This window comes from Macrobrachium rosenbergii, chromosome 49 (assembly GCF_040412425.1).
Source record: "Macrobrachium rosenbergii isolate ZJJX-2024 chromosome 49, ASM4041242v1, whole genome shotgun sequence".
Taxonomy (NCBI): Eukaryota; Metazoa; Arthropoda; class Malacostraca; order Decapoda; family Palaemonidae; genus Macrobrachium; species Macrobrachium rosenbergii.
Window position 1 is genome coordinate 41,766,358 of NC_089789.1, and position 7,248 is coordinate 41,773,605.

Sequence of the window (7,248 nt, forward strand, 5' to 3'; positions counted from 1 at the left end):
GTGCTTTTGGACTGTTTGCAGCAATCGTCTGGTGCTTTTGGACTGTTTGCAGTAATCGTCTGGTACTTTTGGACTGTTTGCAGTAATCGTCCGGTACTTTTGCAGTAATCGTCCGGTACTTCTGCAGTAATTGTCCGGTGCTTTTGCAGTAATCGTCCGGTGCTTTTGCAGTAACCGTCCGGTGCTTTTGCAGTAATCGTCCAGTTCTCTTGCAGTAATCGTCCGGTACTTCTGCAGTAATCGTCCGGTGCTTTTGCAGTAATCGTCCGGTGCTTTTGCAGTAACCGTCCGGTACTCTTGCAGTAATCGTCCGGTACTTTGCAGTATTCGTCTGGTGGTTCTACATTACTTTTGCAGCAATCGTCCGGTGCTTTTCCAGTAACCGTCTGGTACTTTTGCAGTAACCGTCCGGTAACTTTTGCAGTAATCGTCTGGTGCTTTTGCAGTAATCGTCCGGTAACTTTTGCAGTAATCGTCTGGTACTTTTGCAGTAATCGTCCGGTAACTTTTGCAGTAATCGTCTGGTGCTTTTGCAGTAATCGGGCTACAACGAGAGACATGGAAGAGGAGGAGGATATGAAAATTATCTTTTTCATTTTACGCACAAAAAAGTAATCAAAAAATCCCTCTTAGGGAGGGTAATGCCGTCAGTCCACCTCGCGTGGCTCACTGTAGGCAGTGCTAAAGGTATAAAGTTTGCAGCGTCCCTACGGCCCCTGGCTGAACCCAATTTTGAACATTTTTCTTTTTTACAGCCCAATTTTCATAAGTCAATAAATCAATCAATAAGGAAAACTAATTAAAGAAGGAAAATTACGCAACATTTATTTATTTATTTATCTATTTATTCATTTATTTATTTATTTATTTTATTTGTTCATTTTACTTTTTTACTTATTTTACTGAATGTTCATTTTACATTTTTATTAATTTTACAGAAAACTGCGTAGAGGAAAAACTATTTTACAAGAAAAAAAATATATGGCAGGAAGAAAGTTGTAAACCAGCAACTCGTTTCCAACAGGAAACACCATTTAACGTAAAAAAAATTATTAAAAACAACAACTTGCTTTACAGGGAAAACACAAGGGAAAGCACGAGAATGGTAACTTGTTTTACGGGGAAAACTTGTAGCAAGCACAAAAAAGGTATACAGTGGCATCTTGCTTTTAGAAGAAAATATATACTAGAATACAAGAAAAACTAACGTTACCAATAAAAATAAAAGTCAGAACATGATAGAAATGAATTATTCTAAGGAGAAAATTTGCTCAAAAAAATCACATTTCATATACGGCATGTCGGTAAAAAGATTAAAAGCATGAACTTTTTTTTTAATGATAAAACATGCTCAAAATATAGATAACCATGAACTTGCTTTTTAAAAAAATAATTAACAGATACTTTACCAACAAAAACAAATCATTTTACCGAGAAAAGAGAAACAAAAAAATACTATAAAAAACAGTCATTGTACAATATTTCTAACCGAGAAATAAGAAACAAAAAATATTATAAAAAACAGTCATTGTACAATATTTCTAACCGAGAAATAATAAACAAAAAATATTATAAAAAACAGTCATTGTACAATATTTCTAACCGAGAAATAAGAAACAAAAAATATTATAAAAAACAGTCATTGTACAATATTTCTAACCGAGAAATAATAAACATAAAATATTATAAAAAACAGTCATTGTACAATATTTCTAGAGTAACTGCGTAGTCCATCTTAAAAAAGGCAACCATACGGCTTTTCATGTGAATAAAAACTAACAAAATAAATAAATAAATAAATAAATAAATAAATGAATAAAAAGTTGGATGAGTTAGCTATTTAACATGACAACTACAACACACACTTTACAACAGAGCGTACAGAGTATATTAAAGTCTATTCCGTGAAGGCATAATTCCACAAGTACTGTGCATTAATTAATTTACCATTTTTACCACGATAAACAAGAGACTTTTTCCCCGGGAACCTAATATATTGTCGTAATATAGCTATTGAAATAAATAGAACCAAACCACATGAGAATAAAGTTGCATTAAATTAAAAAAAATTGAAGAAGAAGAAGAAGAAGAAGAAGAAGAAGAGAGAGAGAGAGAGAGAGAGAGAGAGAGAGAGAGAGAGAGAGAGAGAGAGAGAGAGAGAGACGAATAATGACTTGAAGAGCATATAGAGTAAGTATCGACAAAGAGAGAGAGAGAGAGAGAGAGAGAGAGAGAGAGAGAGAGAGAGAGAGAGAGAGAGAGTTGAAGCGATGAAGAAAACTCCAAAAGTGTCGAGCATCAATTTACTTTAATACTCAGCAAATATTCTATGCAATCTTGTGTAAGGGTATGGAGCCTACTGATCAAATCTACAAATTTTGCGCACGATAAATTCCACAGCGACCTCTTAAACTCTTAATTTTCGTCTATTTTTGCTTGTACTTTCCTCTGAAAGCCTTGAAATGAAAAAAAAAAAAAAAAAAAAAAATTCTCCCTCCCGTGGAGATGCGAATCCACGGTGGTTTTTACAATGCTGAAGCTTGTGTTTATCTCACTATAACATCAAGAAGAAAGTAACTGCATTGAAATCCATATTTATTCAAGACAGGAGCACCTACTCCGAAAAGTACTTAGGAAATTTTAAATGTTTATGAAAAACCAAATGGTTTGCTGGCTCGATTCTACACCTTCTTCCTCCCCACCGTTATGTTATCCCCAGGATTAATACAGCACTCTATTAATCCTGGTTATCCCAAGCTATGGGATCGGCTGTCCTGATGCGTCCTCTCCAACTATTTCCATTGAAAGCGTCTTCCTCCACTAAACCTTTCTTCTCCAAATCCTTCTTCCCCGGTTAGATTCCACTACACCTCGCGTCAGTAAGCAAAAAAACAAAACAGCAACAGCAGCAAAAAAAAAAAAAAAAACACGAACCTAACGGAAAGCATCAAGGCTCTTAAACCAGTAAAAGGAACACACTGTTTTTCCTGGAGCAGTTTTCAAGAACAATTCGGCGAGCATTACAACCTGAAGTGGGTGGCTCGTAAACAAGACAGTTTTTTCCTGTTGAAGTCCATCCGAGGTCGTTGAGGCGATGCAGGACCTAAACAGGTCACCGTTGGATCCCTTGGGGGAAGATGAAGAAGAAGAAGAAAAAAAACAAGACATTGCAAAGCCCAATCGCCCCCTTTACCTTGCATCTCACTTGTGCCCTCGTATCACGTGATATACGAACCTCGTAACGACGCTCACCTGAAAAAAAGAGAGAAACATACGGCCGCTTTAGTTGTCCGTTTGGCAGGGGAATATGTACGTGTTAATGAACACGCTCGGCTATTATTACACTGTGAAATGTTGCCGAGGATTTGACCACGGTTTTAGTAAGGTTACGCTGTATTCTCCTGTAAACAACTGACTTTACAATATACCCTCTTTGACTTCCGTAAGATATCAATTTACTCTCTTGTTTTCTAATAATTCTGTGCCACAGAATATACAGTACCAACATCATGTAAAAATTATGTAAGACATCAAATCACAATCTTCTGATAATTCTGTACCACAAAACTCCGTAAAATCATAAATTTTACAAAACATACTGCAATAAATCGTACTTCAGTACAGTACCATCAGTTAAAAAAGAATTCATTACTACCCACTGCATAACTGAACAATTATCCTATTAAACAATCCATATATCTACAATTACATGTTACTTTCTTTATATATATATATATATATATATATATATATATATATATATATATATATATATATATATACACAATGATGAAAGGCATTATGCAACTGACTTAGGAGTCTGGTAGGAGTGGCAATGCTTCAGAAGAAGCCGTGAACACAACAGATTGAGTGGTAAGTTGAGATAAGCTTAGGAAAAGTCAGCAAATCTAAAATAAATAAGAAAATAAATGAAAACCAACTACATACCGTATATTGATCCACGCTTCAAGCTCTCTCTCTCTTTAACTGACGTTTACAATTTTTAATGAAATAAATTCAGTCTAAACGCATTCTGAAGTTAATTCTCCACATTTTGATGGAAACGCCTTTACTTAATTGCAGTACATAATTAATCAGGATTTAATATCTTTGAAATAAATTATATCTGCCTCCCAATCTACTAAATCATTTACACACACACACACACACACACACACACAATATAGTATATATATATATATATATATATATATATATATATATATATATATATATATATATATATATATATATATTTATATGATGTGAATATTAAATATATATTATATATATATATATATATATATATATATATATATATATATATATAATATATATATATATATATATATATATATATATATATATTTAATATTCACATCACTTTGAACTCATAAACTTTTCCATGTCACTCATGAGTTCATAACCTACTCAAAATCGTTAATAAACATCCTAATGCAGAGGCCATAACACCCTCACTAACGAATTACAAAAAAAAAGTAATTAATACCTAAATCCTCCATCGCCGATGGACACACCCATACATTTCGCTCGCTCGCGGTAATCAGCCAATCAGAATGCAGCACCGCCAAAAACGTTCCACCGACACAGCTGTTGTTAGAAAGAGCCTCTCCCCGCTCCCCGGCCCTCCCCCCAGGTAATGTACCCTGCTGGGTTTTAGGCGTTTCGCAAACAGAATAATCTCCTTTCCGCAGTCACCCAAACTCGCATATGATTAATTCCCGCGACGGACAAAAAAAAAAAAATAAAACGAAAAAAACGCGGGCCGAAACCAGTTTACCAAATGTACGATCACGTTTACATATATTTTCCTTCCCTCCGACGCTGAATCCTCGTTATCATTCGCGGGATGGGGCGAGGGGAAAGAGAGGGAAGAGGAAGGGGGAGTGAGGGAGAGGAAGGGAAGGGGAAAAAGGGGGGGAACATGGTTGTTGCGACACCAATCAGCGACAAAGACCCCTTTCAATTCCTCGCATATTGCGCTGGGGGCTAATGCGGTTTCTATGTGCGCTGTTAACCCGCATCCATTTGCGATTGGCACTGGCTTTGTGCTCGGTGTCAGATGACGTTGGGAGATAGGCGACATTTACCTTAGGTTAAGGGAAATTCCTGCACCCCTGTCCTCTCTCTCTCTCTCTCTCTCTCTCTCTCTCTCTCAGCGTGATTGTTAATTTGTGTTGGGTACAAAATACACCATGCTGCTAAATTAATATATTAATAAATATACCATGCTGGTTAATGTATGCATTGCATAAATATACCCTGCTGTTTGATAAATATATTACATAAACATGCCTTGCTGCTAAACACACATATTGCATAAATACACCTTGCTTTTTAATAAATATATTGCATAAATATACCTTGCACCTTAATACATATATTACATAAATATACCTTGCACTTTAATATATATATTGCATAAATATACCTTGCTGCTTGATAAATATATTTCATAAATATCCACAACTTATTCAATTGAGAAATTACCATTTCGAACAAGCAACTCTCTCTCTCTCTCTCTCTCTCTCTCTCTCTCTCTCTCTCTCTCTCTCTCAAAATGACAGGGCTCTTGTCTCAAATACGACAAGACCACCGTTCAACTCCCCAACCCCCAACACCCCCACGCCCCACCGGTTAAGGAAAAGAACAGCACGGGTCCGTTTTCTTGAAAATCCACCATTTTTCTGTGAACATAAGCAGTGAATTGTGTATCTTGTTGTTAATCGACTGTTGTGGGATTCAAATGGGGAGAGAGAGAGAGAGAGAGAGAGAGAGAGAGAGAGAGAGAGAGAGAGAGAGAGAGAGAGAGAGAGAGAGAAAATATCACTTGTAAATTTTCTCCCACAAAATGTGTAAATAAAAACCAATTCCTTAATCTGCTTTATGCCAGACCGCAAGAGATTACGAAACCACTCAGCACCTCTGAAAGTTCATCAGACAAAAATCAAGAGTCGATATCAGGTACAAAGGTGACACCCATTACTCACGAACAACAAGATGACTTGCAGAAGAAATAAAAGAAAGACCACTTCAACTCTTCTATTTCCCTGTTGGCCCTGACCCCAGTTGAAAGAGGGGCGCCCCTTCCTTACTGGTCTACCGGTACCAGAGGCAATGGGTCCCAGTGAGACACTAAGGCCAACAGAATAAATAAATAAATTCAAATGTGCAGAGTGACCTTCGCGTTGGGCTGTCAATGTATCGCGATATTGATTGTAACAGTCCTTGTACTGTGAAATATGCGTTGGACGGTCATAGTAACGGGAAACTAGTGTAGTGCGATGGTCCTTTACTCCAAATATATATCGGGCCATCAAAGTGACAGTCATTTCTCTGTAAATGTACGGGAAAATGGATGATGGCAGTCACTTTACTGTGAGTGTATCCCATGATTTCTCTTCCCCATGAAAAAATGCGAACATTTTTCAAAAGGCTTTAAACGCGAAGAACTCTCCGAATCAGGAGTCGAATTGTCAAGGGTTGGTCCTCGTTCAAAAAACAGTTAACATTCCGCAGTTCTGTGATAATCTTCCCTGATATGAAGGAAATCAAAGGGCTGGCCCGAAGGATTAGATTTATTTTACGTGGCTAAGAACCAATTGGTTACCTACCAACGGGACCTACAGCTCATTGTGGAATCCGAACCACATTATACCGAGAAATGAATTTCTATCACCAGATATAAATTCCTCTAATTCTTCACTGGCCGGTCGGAGAATCGAACGCGGGACCAGCAGAGTGCTAGCTGAGAACGACACCCACCCTTCCAATGAGGAACACGACTTATATAAAAATAATAAAGATGACATACCTGAAGAAAACTGCAGGCTGAGTAAAATAAAAAAAAAAAATAAAACTGTAAAATAAAAAATGTTGTAAAAGATACCTGACAACTCTCTTTCATTCCACATAAACCACAAGAAAAAAACTAAGGGACGGAGTGAAACGGAGAGCAAGAGAATTATTTTCGCCTTTGACAATCTACGACGCGGGTCTTCAGAGAAGATAGAGAAAGCGGCGTGCAGGGATTAAGGAAACGGCCGGAAAATGGAACATATAATAGAGATGGAGAGACTGAGGACGAGGAGGAGGAGGAAGTATGGGGAGAGGAGAGGAGAGGATTAAGACAGACTTATACCTTCGGCCATAAACCAAAAGCCCCAGAGGCTTAGCCAGGGGAAAGGAAGCCTATCAAACAATAACAGCAGCAAATTGGAAAGTACA